Genomic DNA, 19,608 nt, shown 5'->3' on the forward strand with positions numbered 1-19,608 from the left:
GGAATTGATTCCACTTACTTATGCCAGGCTCCTCACTTTCATCTATCCTATCCGGCCTTTCTTGATCAACTCTTGTTCTTTTCCGACCCCGACGGTATTAGAGCATACGAGGCCTAAAGACTCTTTCATTTTCATGCCCTTCGTGTACATAAGTAATAATAATTTCGTGTGGATATTTCTAGCCGGGTGCGGCCCTTGTAAGGCAGACTCTCAGATGAGGGTGGGCGGCATCTGCCATGTGTAGGTAACTGCGCGTTATTGTGGTGGATGTGTGTGGTGTGTGAGTTGCAGGGATAATGGGGACAGCACAAACACCCAGCCCCGGAGCCATTGGAATTAACCAATGAAGGTCAAAATCACCGACCCAGCCGGGAATCGAACCGAAGGCCAGTACGCTTATCATCCAGCCAACGAGTCGGACTCTTCGTGTAGATTACATGTAAATATGCCGTAAGTCAATAAGAATGCACAAAGGCTAAGTCTGCAAATCCTACCAAAGTCGTGACAAGAGAAGGTTATGTTAGGTTACGTTAGGTTAGGTTAGGTTAGGTTACGTTAGGTTAGATTAGGTTACGTTAGGTTAGGTTAGGTTGCTAACGAAATTTCCTTCCATTTCAAGTGAATCGATTTTTTATAGAGGAGGTAACGTTGGTTTCTTTTTTTGGGGGGGGGGCGAGTTCCTGTAGATTTTTCTTGTTTCTTATACATCTTAATTGAGTTTCATACATACGAATTGGACGAAATAAGGCCGTATTAATAAAATCCTGCGTTTTTCGTTTAACACTAGCTACATTATTAATTGCATTATTCGAAAATCCTACCTAGTAAGTTATTACCCAAACAGATTTTCAATTCTACAGAAGAAGAAAATATGCTTTATTTTTACCCTCAAATGTAACACTAGTGATTTTCACAATAATATGTATAATATCGCAAAAGCCTCCGTGGCTCAGGTGGCATCGCGTAGGCCTCCCACCGCTGGGTTCCGTGGTTCAAATCCCGGTCACTCCATGTGAGATATGTGCTGGACAAAGCGGAGGCGAGACAGGTTTTTCTCCGGGCACTCCGGTTTTCCCTGTCATCTTTTATTCCAGCAACACTCTCCAATATAATTTTATTTCATCTGTCAGTCATTAATCATTGTCTCAGAGGAGTGCGACAGGCCTCGGCAGCCGGCACAATTCCTATCCTCACCGCAAGATAGGGGCTTCATACATTCCATCCCTGACCTGGTCAATGACTGGAAAACAGGTTGTAATCTCGCAAGTCACGAGAAAGTCATCACTACATAGTGCCAACCTGCAAGAGTAACAGTAACTGTAGGACGACGTATCGGCAAGTAGAATCCTTAAACTCTATGGGTTAGTGACACTGAATCTAACCTAACAGAAAATAACTATAGATCACTAACTCCAGAGAGTTAAGTGTATTTATTTCTGCTTCCCCCATCTGGAGGCTGTCAAAAAAAATTACAATTACAAGGGTCTTGTAAATGATTGCTACACCATGTTATATTAACAGGGGAGATAGAGCAAGGTTGTACCCTTAGTGTGCGCCAGAGGCGTATTCTCCTTGAATGCAAGGCATTCATTGCATGCGTTATGATAACACAAAGAACTGTCTGATTTACGATTTTAGGTTGTTTCAAGTCAAATATTAACGATTTCATCTCTCAGAAGTTCAAAAGGTCCGCGCAACTGTATTGGTTCCTTTGCTTGACTACGTGTGGTGCTGGTGTAGTCTCGCCGTCTACTCCACTCTAGGAAGGAAGAGACAGCGAATGCAGGAGTTAAGGATGAAAGGCATTCAATCTTAAAATTGCATTCAGTGGCAGACGTAGTTCTGAAACCCTCCGAACGATGTCGCTGCAATTGAAACTTGGTCAGAATTTGTCACCCCATACCCGTGCTACCCTCTGCCATCTGTTAGCAACTTGGAGAAAGTCGGCATCTTTACCCCCCGGCGAGAACCCAATGTGACGAAACTGACCAATGCCACTGGGGTGACTTACCTCCAGTGCTTGAGTTGTGGCTAACTAGTGAGTTAATTCATTGTGTTATCGGTGTTTTGTTATATTTTGCGCACATGTGGTATTAACGACGGATGAGTCTAAAACGGATATAATTGTAAATCAGTTTGAAAAGCCATTTACTGTCCGTTCGTTTGATGAAAAGATTCAAATAGTTAAAGCCGGGAGACCTCTACCTTCCCTCGTAAATTTCTTCTTCTTCTTCTTCTTCTTCTTCTTCTTCTGTTCACCCTCCAGGGTTGGCTTTTCCCTCGGACTCAGTGAGGGATCCCTCCTCTACCACCTCAAGGGCAGTGTACTGGAGCTTCAGACTCTGGGTCGGGGGATACAACTGGGGAGGATGACCTTAGCTCGCCCAGGCTGCCTCACCTGCTATGCTGAACAGGGGCCTTGCGGGGGATGGGAAGATTGGAAGGGATAGACAAGGAAGAGGGAAGTAAGCGGCCGTGGCCTGAAGTTATGTACCTTCCCGGCATTTGCCTGGAGGAGAAGTGGGAAACCACGGAAAACCACTTCGAGGATGGCTGAGGTGGGAATCGAACCCACCTCTACTCAGTTGACCTCCCAAGGCTGAGTGGACCCCGTTCCAGCAGAGCCGGGAATCGAACCCGGGCCTCCGGGGGTGGCAGCTAATCACACTAACCACTACACCACAGAGGCGGACCCTCGTAAATTTAAAAACAGAAAACAAGAATTGTGTACGCACGTTCAATCCAGTAAAACTGTTTGGCTCGAGTTCACCTACATGTAATTAGGGTGAATAGAATTGAAATTTACTTAATACATTGTGTTAACTGCATGGTTACTAGTTGCATGCCTCAGTGGAGATTCCAGGATACGCCACTGGTGTGCGCACTTACAAGGCAAGGACTATATTTGGAGCTCGGAATAATAATGAACTGGAACCCTCGTCCGTGCAGGAGCAATGAATTCTCACTCTTATACAATACACGAGTTGAAATGCGTGTATTGAGAAATTGCAGAACTGAAGTCCTAAGCGCTGACTTAATCGTGCCAAGGTGTTGGAATGGCTTCCTATCAAACCTAAGGGGCTAATTGAAAGACCGACAGGCATTGACGTTGAGCAATGAGAGAAGGTGCGACAGTTAGTCACTCAGCTGGGGGCTTGGCACGTCAAGGACCGGGAGTAAAGAGACTGCTGACCTGCGACCTCGTTAAATACTGTTTGACTGCACTTCACTTGATGTATCTTTAGTTAATCTGACCGTATTATCTCAAACCCACAACGGAACACATGCCAATACAGAGTTTTGCAAGTCCAACTTCTTGAAAATCGTAGAAAATTATGTATATCTTGTTTTATTTTATAATAATGCAAATAGAAAAGCTGTAGGTCTGATTATCGACTTGCTGTAAACATAAGAAAAGACTTCCCGCATTTCGGCTGCGGGTAGTAGAATATATTCTCCGTACTCCCCGCCTGTCATGAAAGCGAACAAAGAGAACTTGCGAGTGCGGGGTGGAAACCACCGGCTCGTAGCTGAGTACGGCATTGCTTTGACTTGTACCAGTCTCCTCACTTGCATCTGTCCTATCTGACCATTTCTGGTCAATTTTTGCTATTTTCCGACCCCGACGGTGTTAGGTTTGTGGGGCCTACACCAGTCCATTTTCACACCCTTCATTGGCCGATATTTTCAATTTTAGAAATGTAGCATCCCTTGCATTTTTTCTCTCTGATTAGTGTCAATAGAGGATGTTGCCTAGTTGTACTTCCTCTTAAAAGAGTAACCACCACCACCAACGGCACCACAAGGCAAAATTATCATGGCACTCAACAAATAACAGTCTTGTCTATTTGATTGTTTGCCTACAGTTAAACTTCAAGAACTCGAATTTTCGATATCTGGTAGGAACTGTCGTTTCTCGGCGAAATCTTATATCTTTTACATGTTATGTATTTTCTGCATCTCGAAGTACTGCTTCGCGATTTTTCCGATACCTCGAAGGGTATTCCAAGCCCAGATATAAAGTATTTTTTCCGTAATTCGAAGTTATGCACTAAATTACCCTGATGCGTACTCGATTATCTCCTCATTAAACTAATTCCTGTAGAAGGAACCTGAATTTAAATCGTCTCTCTACAGAAGAATAAACATTCTCTACATTTTAGTGTGTATTGCTTTACTAACCGCATGCTATAGCAGCTTAAAACCCTACTTTAGATTACTACGCAATGCTCAGGGCAGTCGTTTTTATTATTTTTTATTGCAAGTTGCTTTACGTCGCACCGACACAGATAGGTCTTACGGCGAAGATGGGACAGGAAAAGGCTGGGAGTAGGAAGGAAGAGACTGTGGCGTTCATTAACGTGCAGCCCTAGCATTTGCCAGGTGTGAAAATGGGAAACCACGGAAAACAATCTTCAGGGCTGCCGACAGTGGGATATGCGGGTCGCAAAAGAACAAGAGTCGACCAAGTGAGGTCGGACAGGCTAGATGAAAGTATGGAGTCTGGTACAAGTAAGTGGAAACAACTGTGGTCTCCAATGCATGCTCATAATTTGAGAGCCCCTATTTTTTTTTCTTGCTAGTTGCTTTACGTCGCACCGACGTCTTATAGCGCCGATGGGACAGGAAAGGGCTAGGACTGGGAAGGGAGTGCCCGTGGCCTTAATTAAGGTACAGTCTGGTGTGAAAATGTGAAACCACGGAAAACCATTTTCATTAATGCCAACAGTGGGGTTCGAACCTACTATCTCCCGAATACTGGATACTGGCCGCACTTAAGCGACTGCAGCTATCGAGCTCGGTCCCCCCTGGTTTCACTTTTAGTGCCTGCACACTCACTTTGCTGTACTGATGGGCCAAAGCTTTACTTTACAGTAACGGTTGCAAGCATCGCTGTTACAAAATAATAACTGCGTAATTTAACGGTTATAAGTCACGTTTTACACAGATATTGCATTATAAATATCGTCTGAATTTACCTTACGTCGAGTGGTAGAATAATGTAAGTTTGGCAATCACAGTTACAAGTAACGTCACAGTGTAATCTGCGCAGAAGAGTCACTGCTCGCTATCCATGTGATATACGACAACTGCTTGTTTTCAACACTTGCAATGGCAGGCTTGAAGTGGCGCCGTGAAACAAGTAGAGTTTTTCTCAAACTAGATGATAATGAAACTAAACCAACAAACACCATTGGGCTTAAGTCTTGACGGCCTTGGCCTACCAAGCGACTGCTGCACAGCCCGAAACCTCTAGATTACAAGGTGACATGTGGTCAGCATGACGAATGCTCTCGGTCGTTAATTCTTGACTTTCTAGACCGGGCCGCTATCTCACTATCTGATAGCTCCTCAGTATTGTAATCACGTAGGCTGCGTGGACCTCGAACCAGCCCTCAGGTCCGAACCGCGGGACCAGCACTAGATGATGATGATGATGATGATGATGATGATGATGATGATAATAATATTAATAATAATACTAATAATAATAATGTCCACCTCTGTGGTATAGTGGTTAGTGTGATTAGCTGCCACCCCCGGAGGCCCGGGTTCGATTCCCGGCTTCTGCCACGACATTTTAAAAGTGGTACTAGAGCTAGAATGGGGTCCACTCAGCCTCTGGAGGTCAACTGAGTAGAGGGAGGTTCGATTCCCACCTCAGCCATCCTCCAAGTGGTATCCCACTTCTCCTCCAGGCATATGCCATAATGGTACCTATCTTAAGACAACAGCCGCTTCCTTCTCTCTTCCTTGTCTATCCCCTTCAATCTTCCCATCCCCCCACACGGCCCCTGTTCAGTATAGCAGGTGAGGCCGCCTGGGCGACGTACTGGTCCTTCTTCCCAGTTGTATCCCCCGACCCAAAGCCTTAAACTCCAGGACACTGCCCTTGAGGCGGTAGAAGTCGGATTCCTCAGCGATCCCTCAATGAGTCCGAAAGAAAGACCAACGGTGGTGGTGGTGATTATTGTTTTAAGAAGAAGTACAACGAGGCAACCATCCTCTACTAATCAGAGAGAAAAAATGGAAGGGGTCCAACACTTCGAAAAATGAAGGTATCGGCCAAAAGAAGATAAGGTCCTGAAGGGCATGAAAATGAAAGACTCCCTAGGCCTCCATACGTAGGCCTAATACCGTCGGGGTTTGAAAAGAACTAGAGTTGACCAAGGGAGGTCGGATAGGATAGATGAAAGTGAGGAGCCTGGCACAAGTAAGTAGAAGCAATGCCAGCACTGAGCTGAGGGCCCCGTGGTCGCCAACCCACGTTCCAAAGTTCAGAGCCCTTGAGGCCTATTTAGTCACCTTTTACGACAGGCACGGGATACCGTGGGTGTTATTCTACCACCCCCACCCACGGGGGGTAGAAAAACCAACCCTGGTCGGTAAACCAATTAAGGAAGAAAGAAAATAATCATAATAATAATAACAACAATAATAATATGAAGAAGAGGGCGAAGAATCTAATAACAAAAGCATTAGAATGTTTAAAACACAGCGAATATCTACCAGCACTGAATGAACCGAGGCACAAAATGAGTTGCTCACCGCGAACCCTGGTGGTTGGAAAACGAGTAGGCCTACTACCCGCAACTCCCTTACCCACGAAGATGGCTTGTTTTCGTCTACGTCATGCAGTCGCTAGACGGTGTCTGAGATTAAGCAAGCTACTAGCGAAGTCGTGTGGGTAACGGCTGCAATTAAAGCGCTTAGCATGACTTGTTGCTACTGATCGCAGTTATCTCAGACAATCTCAGATTGGAAGACCACGACACAGTAAGCTCACGTGTTATTTTCTATACACGTTACTCTTTTAACGGCAACAATAATGTAACGGTGTTAAAGTAACTGCTACGTTATTTCTCGTCCATCACTACAGTCTGCTGATGATTACACGCGTGTTTGCCTACCAAAATTGCTGCCAATAATTAAAAAAAAAAGCTAATGCTCTGCGAGACAAATTCAAATATCACTCTGAACTATCACTTAACAGAACTATACATTTAAAGAGCTGTTCGCCATTTTAACTGAGTGTGAATCTTAAGAATGTTTTTGCAGAGCAGAGCAAGTATTAATATACAGTGTTGTTTATGTTTTCGTATATAGGGTGTTTAGGAAAAAAGTATAAATATTTTTTCTGCTGATTGTTGGTAGGGCCCTGAATACATATAACGTGAAAATAATGTCCAGTTTAAAAAATACTAAAAGAAGAAGTTGAATTTTTAATTTTTTATTATATTTTTTTTCGCTAGGGTTTCAATGTCGCGCTAACACATCACAGGTTTTCCGCGACGCAAGGGTGGAAAAGGTAGCATCCGTGCCCTTAATTGAGGTATAGCACGAGCATTTGTCTTCAGGACTGCCGAATACATCGTCACAGCCGCGCGACCCTAACCGCACGGCCAACTCGCTCGGTAAATTTAATATTTGTAGCTCAGGTAATATTTAATGATGAACGACTTAGGGCTTTGCTGACATACATTACAATATTTTCTAGTGTGAAAACCTTCGCTCCTTGTAAGCTACGTACAACTTACGCATGCGTGGTCGGCGAGTGGTATAAGCTTAGGAGAGAATTCAGCTGCTACCGACTCTACCTCACAAACGTCGCACACTTCACTTCAAGCTCTTCCCTCGGGAAAAACATTCTCGAAGTTAAAAAAAAAAGATCGTATTTTATGAATTGCGGATATTCATTCCTACATTCCGTAAGATTGTTTGTAGTTAGACCCCTATCTCCCAAACACCCCGTACATATGCTGTGGGCCGATGACCTAGATGTTAGGCCCCTTAAAACAACAAGTATCAAGCGTACATATGCTGTAAATATACTTCAGTTAAGTAACAGTTTTTGTAAGTTTTAATGTTCTACGAAGAGTATTAAATACAGTAAATATTATTGTAAATGCAGCACATCAATTGCAATAGGCTCACCTGCTGTACAACACCGTTTTATGTTTTGCCCAAAGTTAAAATTTGCGTTTCCGTAGGTTTAGTTACAGTAAATATTTCTAGGATTCCTCGAAACAACAAAGGTAGGAAACATTGGGCAAGAAGGAAAAATGACATGAAATGGCGTATGGCTTTTAGTGCCGGGAGTGTCCGAGGACATGTTCACCTCGCCAGGTGCAGGACTTTTGATTTGACGCCCGTATGCGGCCTGCGCGTCGTGATGTGGATGAAATGGTGATGAAGACAACACCCAGCCCCCGTGGCAGCAAAATTAACCAATTAACCAATGATGACCAATGCGAGCAAAGGTCAGCACGCTAACCATTTAGTCATGGAACCGGACGGGCTAGAAGGAAGAGAAGTGGCTATTGAGAAGGTGGTGAGCGGTACTTGTGTGAGGTGGGTCCAATGTCTACGTCCAAATCATATAGTGTGCTCCCAAGCATGTGGAAGTGATCAGGGCGCGGGAGGGGAGGGGGAGTAAAACAACAAACAAAGTCCGTATGCACATATATCCTACGGTCGATCCTCTCCAACTGTGTATGGGAAGTATTGGCAATAGCCTTATTTGACATCCCATGTCGAGTAGCTGTCACCATGTTGGTGTACCGCAGGGTACTGCATTCTTACGCAAGAAGTGCTCAAAGTATCCACCCGGTGCCTTATTGATGGTAGGGCACGTTCGAACACTCCAGTCGATGGCGACCTTGTTCCATACAATGGTGAAGTACTGCAATGTCCGTAACGGCCTGTCTCACTTCAGATTTAATCCTATATACGAACTCTCCCACCAGTGCCAACGGCAATACCATGTTGAATACACCGATTCTCTTCCGATCACCGCAGTTAAGCAACATTGGGGGTGGTCGGTACTTGGATGAGTAATCGCTTGGGAACACTACGCCCCGTTGGCTCAATTAAAAGCCCGCCTAGTGGCCATCACCGTGAACGTGAAATCCATATGGTCTGACACCGTGATTAGCCCGTTAGAATACGTTCCTGTTGGTCGAACAAATGTTCACCATCTGAACGTTGGCCGGCAAGGTAGGAAAGGTGGTGACATACAATGTCTAATCACTAGATTGCGTGCAAAAAGCCTCGATTGAATTCCAAACCTCTCCGCACTGTTCAAATCGAGTGAGAACGTATGACGCTGTTGATGGTGATTCGTCTGTCGGATGGAGACGTAAATCCTGGAGGAGGACCCTAGGTGCTATTCGACAGGAGTAGGCTGTGTGCTGGCACCGGATTTCACCCCCTCTGTTCCTTATATCATGTATCACACCATTCATTTCATCTCGTTAACTTCTCTGATGAGGTTCACGTCAGGAAGGGCATCCGGTCGTAAAACTCACTATGGAGATTCATCTCACATCATACCCGACTACGTAGGGAAACGGGACAAATATTGAACGTACATAGATGCATACGAACTTCCCCCTATTCTAGGTAATAGTTAAAAAAAGGCGTAGCTCGTACACGATCAACTGTAGAGTAGCAACATGTTTCAGAACACCCTGTACATACTGCCTCGTCTGACGTATTTCGTTAAACCGAGCAAGTTGGCCGTACGGTTAGGGGCGCGCAGCCGTGAGATAGTCACCAGCCCTCAATATGGTTTTCCGTGGTTTCCTTTTTTCACACCAGGCTCATGCTGGGGCTCCGGCCGCTTCCTTCTCACTCCTAGCCTTTTCCTATCTCATCGTCGCCATAGCACCTATCTGTGTCGGTGTGGCGTAAAGCAAATTGTAAAAAATAAAAATTCGTTAATTCAAATGGGTTAAATGGTATTCGCGTCTGGCTCCCATGGTGTCGGGTTTATGAGGCCGCGAGAGCCTTCATTCTTCACAGAATTCGACCTCCTACAATCAGTGTCGACATTAGCTCATGGTCGCACCACCTCCACTCAACGTGTCGAGTTACTTACAAGCGTTCGCTATATAGAGTAGACTGCATATAGGGAGTACCTGAGATGTAAAGGCCACCACACTGTGAACCGAAATCAGAGAATTTCGGTCTTTCTATTCCAGCAGAAAATTCGTCGTGTGTGACTTTTTATTGGCAGAGTTTAAAAGGAAATTTAATTTGTCCTCCTATTCCGTACATATCTCCATCTTTAGATGGAGTAATATTAATCAAACATGTTTCGGCTCATTTGAGCCACCTTCAGTGAAAAAGTTATAAAACTACATAGTTAACGTTAAAAGAATAACTTAAAACACGATGGAAAAGAGTGTGAAAACAAGTGAGACATGATGCAATTAAAACACTAAGTGATTATGGCGAGGTTGAACATTTCTTAGTCTAGAAGTGCTGTGGGTTACATTAAAAGCAAGGACGAAATCACAATATTAAAATTTAAGGTACAGTGTGTCTTCATTGAGTCACAATCTCAAATAGTATAGAGGGCAGCGAAAATTGAGAACGTATTTAAGAGGAAAACAAATGTCAGGTAAAATGTGTGTGGCTCGTAGTGAAAACCGTCAATCAGGTTCAAATCTAGACTAATAATAATAATAATAATAATAATAATAATAATAATAATAATAATAATAATAATAATAACTGTGACTGACATCTTATTCGTAAAACTTGAAAAAAACTATTGCATGAAGTTTGGACGTTGGTCAACAGATGTCGTCACTAAAGTGATAAAGTAATTTGTTATTTTAAGGTTTCCTAAACTGAGTTGATTTGTTTTTGTTTTTGTGTATCACAGTTGTCAACACTTCGTTCCCTTTCCGCCAACTTCAAAATTAACCAATTGGAAATTTCCTGTGTTTAATCTTCAACCAATCAGCGCTTTCATCTACATATTTAATTATCCAATAAAAACTGGGGGTGTGTCGGGAATTAGTCCAGATCTTTCTCGAACCTTCCTCTCGGGTATAAAAGCTGGCAATATTTCGAGCTACCTTGTCTTCTTGATCATCTAGTGTGCTGAGTGTGTGCTAATAGTGTAGGCGGGGGCGTTTCGCCCTTCATCGAGCAGTCCTGCGCAATAAGATAAGGACAGCCATGCACTAACTAGGTGATAGCCTCTGAAAGCTAACCCGAGGGGAAGGTTTCCTGTTTTTAATTAAGTAACCTTTAATTTCCAAATTTCAATAATGTAAACTTCATCTTCAAATGTAAATCTCAAACTAACCTAGGAACTTAGCCGAAACTCGGGAATAGCGAGTGCGACATCCTCTCGACTTCCCTATCAACTTGTATTTGAGGTGACTATGTTTTTGTAACCGTTTCCTATCTGTAGCCTTGTAACTTAAATTTTCTCCTTCTAGTTGCCAACGGCCGTAGCCGTGTTGAAACACCGGATACCGTGAGATCTCCGAAGTTAAGCAACATTGGGCGTGGTCAGGAGTTGGACGGGTTGCCACGCGCTGTTGGTGGGGGATAAGGGAATGGAGGAGGGGAAAGGAACTGGCCACCCTACCGCACGTAAACTCCGGCTCAGGAACACCTCTGCGTAGGTCCGGACATGCCTTCGGGCAGAATAAGCCTTACCTACCTACCTACCTAGTCACCTCAGTAGAACATGATTAGCCTCTGTAACTTTGGGCCAGAAGCCCAAATAGGGTTTTAATCTTGTGTGCACATTTCTAGGAGAGTAAATGTCTGCCTCTGCATCATTTTGATTTGTGGACCAGTAACTTTATCCTGGTTTTTTTTTTTTTTCCCCCATTAAGGCCCGGTAGAATAAGTATTCTATACTCCTGTAAAACTTTTCTGTTAAGTGGTTAAACTGTTCAGTGTTAAAGACAGTGAAATCTGTTCGAACTATTAAATGTAGGTTGTGCCTTGAGAGGCCTGGGAACTGTAAATTTTCGGTGAGCAAAGATGCTCTTCCTATTGTAGATATACCCTGTAAATGAAATGGAGAGACCTGTCTCCCTAACGTTTGGGTGTATGGAGCAATAGTGCTCAAATAACACTTGTAAAATTGTATTTAACTACTGTACCTGAAATCTTGTACTGTCCCTCAGCAACTGGTTTTGTTAATATCTTTCATTTGAAAAAAAGAAAAAAGGTCCAAAGAAATATAACCTTGATTTTTAAAGTTTTTAATTAACCTTTTGATTGTAGTAGATAGACCCGTTCATGCCCGCACCTTCTTTCACCTCTGTGATCCAATAAACACCGTAATAATAATAATAATAATAATAATAATAATAATAATAATAATAATAATAATGATGATGGTGATGATGATGATGCAAAGAAGATTTCGTAAAATGGATAGAAATGGGCATTTTTAGGTATTATTCATTAAAACAGGCAAAAATAGGCACACAATTGTGTTTCCAGTAGACAACTCTAAGACCCCGAAATTAATTTATTTTAAATAGTTCCAATTCTAACTGTAAAGTATTTTGTCTAACATCCGGTCTCTAGCTATTACACTTGAACCGACTGACTGAGACATGGCACTTAGGAGATACGAGCTCTATTCTCTGCCGACAGTGTGCTTTTCCTCATTCACTCTGGACGAATGAAGCACGCAGGCCTTTAAGCGGCTCAAGATCAAAGAAGACTGAAGCCCCAGATAGAATGAACAGCTTTTTAAGCCAGGGCCGTTCATATCCAGACTACATTTGTTCTCGCCCTCACTTTCGAGCAACTCTTCTCGTGATAATGCAGACAGCGCTAAATTAACCAGCGATTTCCACCCGTCAACTTGTCTATTCTCCAATAACAGGTTTTGTTAGGTCATTAGCCGCCTTGCTACACGAGATTGTTCTGGTTGTGACTCTTGTGCTCATTGTTGACGGGTTTACTTTTGTACAATAATTGCACCAGTAATGCCATATAACGCAGAACACTCTTCAACCTCACTAGGGCCTACGAGAATTGGAATCTAACAGCGAGAAAAAGTTGACTAACTCTACTCGAAAATGGTTTGTTCCATGACAACGATTCCAGCATTTTACGGGAGCTATCGCCACGTGGTTGAGCTTGCTCTCTACCCCTTTTGTGATATGCAGAATGGCACTCTGTTAGCTGTTTTTTCGGGGCGTCGACCCATGTGGACCTTTTGCCCCTACTGGCACCATATTGTATGAACCTGCGTGTAAATGGAATGGCGGTAGTGTGGATTGTCGTGTGTGAGGAAAGGACGATTAAGGACGTCGCAAACACCCAGTCCCTAGCCCAGGGATATTAATCATTACAATTAAAAACCCCGACCCGGCCGGAAATCGAAACCGGGGCCGCCGGGTGACAGGCGGACGCGTTGCCCCCTACATCGCGGGGCCGGACTAGCTGTTGTTACTTCACGTGTTTGTTTTACGAATATTATTTTTGTTGTTATTTTAATTTTTTGTCCGGCTGCACGGCTAAAGGGTTAGCGTGCTGGCGTTTGGTCACAAGGCTCCCGGGTTCCATTCGCGGCGGGGTCGTGGATTTTAATCGCGTGTGATTAATTCTTCTGACTGTTACTAAACAATGGCTACTAGAACTGTACAACAATTGTATAAACACCTGCAAATTACCACGTGTGTGGAGGAAAGCCAGAGTAATCACAATTCTCAAACCAGGAAAAGACCCAAATGATCCGAAAAAATACAGACCTATCTCACTGTTGTGTCATCTGTACAAGATCTTAGAACGGATGATCCTGGAAAGACTTACTGTGATCATTGAACCACTTCTTATTCCAGAGCAAGCAGGATTCCGTAAAGGAAAAAAATTGTACTTCACAGGTCCTCCATCTGACATAGTATATCGAAGATGGATATGAAAATCATAAAATCACAGGGGTGGCTTTTATCGACTTATCTGTTGCATATGATTCAGTTAATCATCGTATACTGTTGCGAAAATTATACAACATGACAAAAGATTACAAAAGATTCTCCAAAATCGTAGGTTCTTCGTTGAATTTCAGGATCAGAAAAATCGATGGAGGAAACAAAAGAATGGTTTGCCACAAGGCAGTGTTCTCGCCCCTATGCTCTTTAATATCTATACGAATGACCAACCTCTTCTAGTTGGCACCAGAAGTTTCATATATGCGGATGATCGAGCTATTGCTACTCAAGCAAACTGCTTTGAGGTTGTAGAAGAAAAGTTATCAGAGGTTCTTTCTGAACTATCCTACTACTACAGAGGAAACCAATTGAAGCCTAACCCATCTAAAACTCAGGTATGTGCCTTCCATTTAAAGAACAGACAGGCGTCAAGGAAATTGCAGGTAGTATGGGAAGATACTCAACTAGATCACTGCCCAACACCTAAATATCTAGGTGTAACATTGGATCGTGCTCTCACCTACAAACAACACTGCATGAACATCAAGCAGAAAGTGTCCGCTAGAAATAACATCCTTCGCAAGTCGTCTGGAACCAACTGGGGTACACATCGTTGAGAACTACAGCCCTGGCTCTGTGTTACTCCGCTGCAGAGTACGCTTGCCCTGTTTGGTACAGATCAAGTCATGCTAAACAAGTTGACATTTCTCTAAATGAAACATGTCGACTCATTACTGGCTGCTTGAGACCAACTCCACGAGATAGAATCTACTGTTTGGCTGGAATCGCCCCACCAGATATAAGAAGAGAAGTTGCATCCATGAATGAGAGAACTAAAGCACTTGCCTGATGTGCACACCCATTGAATGGATATGAACCTGCCCACCGAAGATTGAGGTCTAGGAGGAGTTTCCTGAATATAACCGAAGATTTAAACGAATCTGCTCAATCCACAAGGTTGAGATTATGGAGAACTAGAAATCCTCAACTTGCTGGTTGGATGCTACCAATTGAATCTCCCCCTAGGACACGAGGAACATTGGTCTACGTGGAAATCGTTGAACAGGCTTCGCACTGGGGTTGGGAGATCAAGAATCAATATGGTAAAGTGGGGCTTTCCTGGCACATCCAGACAATGTGAATGTGGTGAAGACCAAACCACAGCCCATTTCATGAACTGTAGTAAGTGTCCTTTAAGTTGCACAATAGAGGACTTGACACCTAATGCCAGTGATTTGGCAAAATTCTGGGCAGACACTATTTGATATGTATGTCATTAAGTACCATTATGCTATGTAAAATGTATGCTTCTGATACGAATAAATAAATAAATAAATAAATAAATAAATAAATAAATAAATAAATAAATAAATAAATAAATAAATTCTTCTGGCCCGGGGACTGGGTGTTTGTGTTCGTCCCAAAGCTTTCCTCTTCATATTCAGACAACACACTACACTACCAACCGTCACAGAAACACGCAATAGTGATTACATCCCTCCGTCAGGAATGGCATCCTGCCTTAAAACAGGGTCAAATCCACATGTGCTCCACAGTTCGCACCTAGGACCCCGCAGATGTGAGAAAAACTGTGGAAGAAGAAGAAGATGCTATTGTATTAGTTAATCAGTGGCTACATGCACAATTTCCCATTGAACGAAGTTTAGTAACGTACTGCCAGAGCATAGGAGTAAGCAGAAATACCATTTGGAGGCTGTCACTTCGCCGGAAGAGAAGTTATCCACTCCAAGTCAAAACATTCAATTATGACTAATTGTGAGTTTTTTCAAAAAACTATCATCTTTATTTATTTTTCAAGCGTTCCATTAACAATCAACGTTAAATAATGCAACTATCAGTGTGGTTAGTGTTCTATTCTGTATTATAACGTAACTTCCTTATGACTGACTGATGGATATTAGTTGGATTTTTTAAGTCTGCTTTGCGTCACACGCAACCACTCTTTTTTCTAGTCCAATAGCCTTAATTTTCGTCAGTAGTCTCTCACAGTCTTTCTTTCCTTCTTGATCTGTTTACCCTCCAGGGTCGGTTTCTCCCTCGGACTTAGCGAGGGATCTGTACGGCCTTAAGGGCAGTGTCCTGGAGCGTGACCGTTCGGGTCGGGGGATACAACTAGGAAGGACGACCAGTACCTCACCCACGCAGCCTGTTCTGCTATGCTGAACAGGGACCTTGTGGAGGGAAGGAAGCGAGCGTGGCCTTATGTTCGGTACCATCCCGGCATTTGCCTGGAGGAGAAGTGGGAAACCACGGAAAACCACTTCAAGCATAGCTGAGGTGGGAATCGAACCTATCTCTAATCAGTTGACCTCCCGAAGGTGAGTGGACCCCGTTCCAGCCCTCGTACCACTTTTCAAATTTCGTAGCAGAGCCGGGAATCGAACCCGGGCCTCCGGGGATGGCAGTTACTCACGCTAACCACTACGCCGCAGAGGCGGACTCTCCCAGAATCTACTCTATTAAACCCGTTGGATAGGTCAATCGCGATACAGTCCATTTGACCTCTCGAATCTACGATATCTGCTATATATTGCTGGAATCCTATAAGCTGAGGCTCACAAGAATAACCTCTCCTAAACTCGAATTGCCTTCTATAAAACCAGTTAGTAATTTCGCAAACTTGTCTAATACAATCAGAGAGAATGCTTTCTCAGAGCTTACAAACAAGCTGACAGGCCTGTAATTATCCACTTTATATTAATCACCCTCTTCCTAGTACACTGGGGCTAATGTCACAACTCTCCATTTATTAGCACCAACTTCTCGTTACACCCGAGCCTATGTCTCCATGCTAAAGAACGGGCGACAACTCAGATAGATACATGTGGAGATGGAGAATTTAGCGGGTCCACAGGAACCAGGAGCTACCTGCTAGGCGAGGTCCGGTAGCGGTGAATGTACCGGGTCAAGACCTCACCTCGTGTGGGAAGACTGTGAGGGGCCTTGACTGTGCACTCATTTCTCGGCCTTCTACTCACACACGCATACCTTTCTCCCGAGATCCGATCGCTCAACAAATGAACGTCACCTTGCAGGGTGACCTAGGAAAGTCCGAAACATGTGCTATGTGCTGTGAAAAAAATGTATATAGGTTACTACTGTAACTATTTGTGCAGATCCGTCACTTCAAGGCTACGATAACTATGAAAGATATCAATGTCAGTTTTGCTGAATACTTGATTGTGTTATGCAGCGTCGAGAGAAAAGTGCCTTCAGCCGGCTTGACTGTGGCCATGAAGTTGAGTACAGTCAAAAACTACTTGTCTACTAATCTACTATACGCGAACCTTTTCTTGAGCCTTGAGCTCCCTAGTGCTGAATCGGTAGACCTCGGTTATTTTCGACATCCATATTTTGGCAACCTTTGAAACACAAACTATGCATCGCTGTGCGACATCTGGCGTACACTTTACGAACTAGTACTGATGTTGTTTACACAGCAAAGCCAAAGTATATAATTCATGCTAGGAACAAGATTCGCATCGAAAAATGTTATATAATGTTAAATAATGTATGTGTAACAGAGTTGTTGGCGTAAGATAATAAATATTTAGAAAATTGATATTACCGAGCTCGATAGCTGCAGTCGCTTAAGTGCGGCCAGTATCCAGTATTCGGGAGATAGTAGGTTCGAACCCCACTGTCGGCAGCCCTGAAAATGGTTTTCCGTGGTTTCCCATTTTCACACCAGGCAAATGCTGGGGCTGTACCTTAATTAAGGCTACTGCCGCTTCCTTCCCACTCCCAGCCCTTCCCTGTCCCATCGTCGCCATAAGACCTATCTGTGTCGGCGCGACGTAAAGCAACTGGCAAAAAAAAAAAAATAATAATAATCATATCGATCGATCATATTATCGATTCAATTCAGATTTCATTTCCATCCAGTTGGCAGTATAACCGGAACCGTCAGCGCTCCCTCCTTACCCCTCACCCCGTAAAAATCGGGCTCAAGAAAAAGTTCGCGTATAATATGTACTAAAATATAAAGGAGTAGATTTAAGCATTTATCACAAACAAACAAAAAAAAGGAGAGAGAGAGAGAATTCTCTCTGAAACCCAGAAAAAATACAGATTTCAATTTTCTCTGCATAAATAGACTTATTATTACTTTTTGACTATAGTCGCGTCCGCCTCTGTGGTGTAGTGGTTAGCGTGATTAGCTGCCACCCCCGGAGGCCTGGGTTCGATTCCCGGCTCTGCCACGAAATTTGAAAAGTGGTACGAGGGCTGGAACGGGGTCCACTCAGCCTCGGGAGGTCAACTGAGTAGAGGTGGGTTCGATTCCCACCTCAGCCATCCTGGAAGTGGTTTTCCGTGGTTTCCCACTTCTCCTCCAGGCGAATGCCGGGATGGTACCTGACTTAAGGCCATGGCCGCTTCCTTCCCTCTTCCTTGCCTATCGCTTCCAATCTTCCCATCCCTCCACAAGGCCCCTGTTCAGCATAGCAGGTGAGGCCGCCTGGGCGAGGTAGTGGTCATACTCCCCAGTTGTATCCCCCGACCAAGAGTCTGAAGCTCCAGGACACTGCCCTTGAGGCGGTAGAGGTGGGATCCCTCGCTAAGTCCGAGGGAAAACCCGAACCTGGAGGGTAAACAGATGATGATGATGATGATGATGGCTATAGTCGCCCCAGCGGACGGTCTATGCTTTTTATAAATTTGTTTGCGAGAAGTGTATTGAAGCGGAGGATCACCTATTCTCAAAGAAATACCACTTATCGTACGATTATACACTTTTACTTAGAACCCGTTCTTAGAAATAAATGAATATTCAAGTCCAGGATATTAACTTTGATGAGTGATGAAAAATATATTTTAGCCGTGGTCGAGGAGGAATATCAGAAACCCCTGCATTACTGGACTGGAAAGGATTACCATCTGCCGTCTCTCACATAAAGTAAGACCGAACGCACGGTGTTTGCACCCGGCAGCTGCTTCAGCGGCCGCCCGTCTTTAAGCGTGTATTAAATCTTACCTTATAAAAGATACTGGACGTGTCGTCCTTCCTGAGTTATACAGGCGTTGTATGTGGTAACCACATTCTGGCTGACGGGAGTGAATTCTGCCATTCATTCGTAATGTTTCCTTCCAGTTCCTCCAATGTGTGAGGATTCGTTCAGTACACTTTTTCTTTCAGTATACTCCAGAAGCAAAAATCACACACTGTTAGATCTGGAGAACAGCCAGTAGTTTCAAATTTCTTTACAATTACGTGAATCTGTCCTTGTGAAGTTGGCACTTCACCTAGAAATTGTTGAACAAATGCATCGCGTACCGACTCGCACTTAAAATAACTTTTACATACGAAAATAGGGTGTTGCAATGATAACTGTCTCACCATGTTAACAGCTGAGATTCAGACTGGCGACTCATGCTTGCAAGGTCAAGAAATATGCGCGCACCTCCAATACTGCAGCTTGCGTATCGGAGAGTAAAACGTCTTAGTTTATATGAGAAACTTTGTAGTTATTTACACAACAGCTACGGAAACCCCCTGTGGGTGGGTGCGCTACAATAACACCCACGGTATCCCCTGCCTGTCGTAAGAGGAGATTAAAAGGAGCCCCAGGGGCTCTTTACTTTGGAGCGTAGGTTAGCGACCACGGGGCCCTTAGCTGAGATCTGGCATTCCTTCTACTTACTCGTGCCAGGCTCCTCACTTTTATCTACCCTATCAGACCTGCCTTGCTCAACTCTTGTTCTTTTCCGACCCAGACTGTATTAGAGCATTCGAGACCTAGGGAGTCTCATTTTCACGCCCTTCGTATCCCTTGTCTTTATTTGGCTGATACCTTCATTTTTCGAAGCATCAGATCCCTTCCATTTTTCTCTCTGCTTAGTGTTATGTAGAGGATGGTTGCCTAGTTGTACTTCCTCTTAGAAC

At 43.8% G+C, this 19,608-nt stretch overlaps 1 protein-coding gene and 1 pseudogene across 1 annotated transcript in view; one reads left to right on the top strand and one right to left on the bottom strand.

Annotated features, from left to right (window-relative positions):
* The window catches only part of LOC136878703 (uncharacterized), a 312,679-nt gene that overhangs the window by 203,460 nt on the left and 89,611 nt on the right, over positions 1-19,608 (bottom strand). The window lies entirely within an intron of this gene.
* LOC137501929 (5S ribosomal RNA) lies at positions 8,749-8,867 on the top strand (annotated as a pseudogene).

Source organism: Anabrus simplex, chromosome 8 (assembly GCF_040414725.1).
Source record: "Anabrus simplex isolate iqAnaSimp1 chromosome 8, ASM4041472v1, whole genome shotgun sequence".
Classification (NCBI taxonomy): domain Eukaryota; kingdom Metazoa; phylum Arthropoda; class Insecta; order Orthoptera; family Tettigoniidae; genus Anabrus; species Anabrus simplex.